This window comes from Corvus kubaryi, unplaced genomic scaffold, assembly GCF_017639235.1.
Source record: "Corvus kubaryi isolate FWS band 111438036 unplaced genomic scaffold, C.kubaryi_AGA036_p1.0 37341, whole genome shotgun sequence".
NCBI classification, from domain to species: domain Eukaryota; kingdom Metazoa; phylum Chordata; class Aves; order Passeriformes; family Corvidae; genus Corvus; species Corvus kubaryi.
In genome coordinates, this window is record NW_024581112.1 from 1,178,059 (window position 1) to 1,180,272 (window position 2,214).

Here is a 2,214-nt window from a genome sequence, read left to right on the forward strand (position 1 = left end):
CCTGAGACTAGAGGAATTAAAACTGCACGATGGCCACAAGATCCTTCTGCTGGGCCAGAGCCCACTGGAGATCCTGGTACATCAAATCCTTTCAGCCTGGGATGTTATTACCTGTGACCCATGATGTGGCCCCCTTTTGTTTTGCATCCTAGTCAGAAGGTTTCCACCCCAGTGGAGCCTGCAGGGAGCTCAGCACTTTCTCTTAGTGATGCAGCAAGGTCTGGGTTTCCCTGTGCAGCCTGAGCTAGATTCCAAGGAATGTCTTCCAATTGTCTTGATGTGGTCAGAAATTGTTACAATACAGATTTTCAGAAAGAAATGATGAAGTTATGTACATAAATGCTGAAGTATTGAGTAGACAACTGACACCTTATTTCTATTAATATGTCCTAGAAAGTAGGCAGCCTACATTTAATACCCTTAAAATCAAACCATTCTAAAGTAGGTATGCAAAGAGCCTCAGAAAACTACACTAGGACTTTTCCCCTTTCTCCTCTTTGTGTATAGGTTCTGATATTTAGAGAGAAACTGTAGCAAACAATAATATTTCTTGTTACTCAGATGATGGGCAGCTAAAATCCACCACAGTCTCATTTATGAAAATAGCTAGTTTCCTGTAAACAAGGAAGGCTCAAGGCAAATTGGTTTCTTTAAATTAAAATGTAAGCCTGGGTGTTTATGATGAGACCTGGGCTTTCTGTAATTTATCTGAAGGATAATATCAAATAAAATATTCTGATTGAAAAAAAATTAGGTTGTTTCCTTTCTTTTTTTTTAATTAAGAAGTGTAGGGTTTTTTCTGCAATCTTTTCATTCCACCTTAGCCTGCTCTTTTACTAGACAAAGCTGCCTTTTCCTCCTTTTTCCTTAGGGCGGTAAAGGACCACAGCTTCATGCTAGGGAATTTAAAACTGTTAGTATTGTGTAGGGGTCTTAGACTGAGGATTCTCTCAGGCTTTCCAGAAATTTCGGGTGGCTTTTCTCAAAGTTGAGCAGACTACAATGGAGTCCATCCACAAAGAGGTGGACAAGTATTCACTGCTCCTTTCACACATAGCTTTATATGTCCAAAGATGAAAGCAGCAGAGATATGAAAAGGCCCTTTGTAAGGCTTCCAAAAATATGAGCAATTTCTGGTGTACTGAGAGTGAAAACAAAAATACGCTTGATTTGTATCTGCCTGGCTTGATCGTCTCATTTATAAAGAGAAAAATGCAATCAATTAGTGCAATTCTCTTGTTTCAGCTGATTTCCAGAGGCTCAGTGCTGAAAATCGAATGAAAAACAATGGGTTATATTTTCTTCCATGTCTGATTTCATAAGAAAATTTACTGGTATGGTATTTAGATGAATCATTCCCCCAGGGTCATGCAACAGAGAATTGATGAATGATGCTTTCAAGGTCTATCACCAAAACAAAGTTTCTTTTCACTGTACAAATTTAGTCCCATGCCTCTGTCAGCACTGGTTTCAGAAGAAGAATATTCTTCCTATTTCAGCCAGTGCCTATAAAATATCTAAGGCAAACATTTCAGCTACACTTCAAAGTCATATCTTCAGCCAGAGCTGTTGGGGCAATTTGCTTGCATCTTACTGCTCTCTTAGAACCAGGAACCCAGTATCTGGGCAGAAAAAAATACCAACACAATACATCTCTGCAATACCCTGGCATGCCAAAACAGAAACATGGACATTTTACACAGCCTGAAGAACCTTCATTTTATATATATATATATATATTTATATATATGTCTATATCTATAGCTATCTATATCTATCTATCTATATCTGTATCTCAACAGTTAAAAAGGACACTTCTTACATGAGTTAAAACCTTAACCCAAACTGGCTAATGTCAGAGTCAAAGGATCCCAAAGCTGAGAGGTGCAGGCTACATTTGCTTTATAAAGAGAAACACATTACCCAGAGCCAGTTTTATCTACGTGAGAGGCAAGCAGGAAGGTGGCATTCCCTCTTGCCCCTTTTCCATCAGTTAGGAGAAATTATACCCTGTATCAACACCACTTGTCCCTAGGCTAAACAAAATGCAGTGACACAAAGTGGCCAAAGGCAAAGTTGGGTGAGAATGACAACTGCCCAGCCTCAAAACAGGCAAAAATCCTAGACTTTTTTTTTGGTGGCAGTAGTAGCTCAGAACATTCTCACAGAATTTATTCTGAAAATATGGTCTGCTTCCATTTACTTACAAAGTTA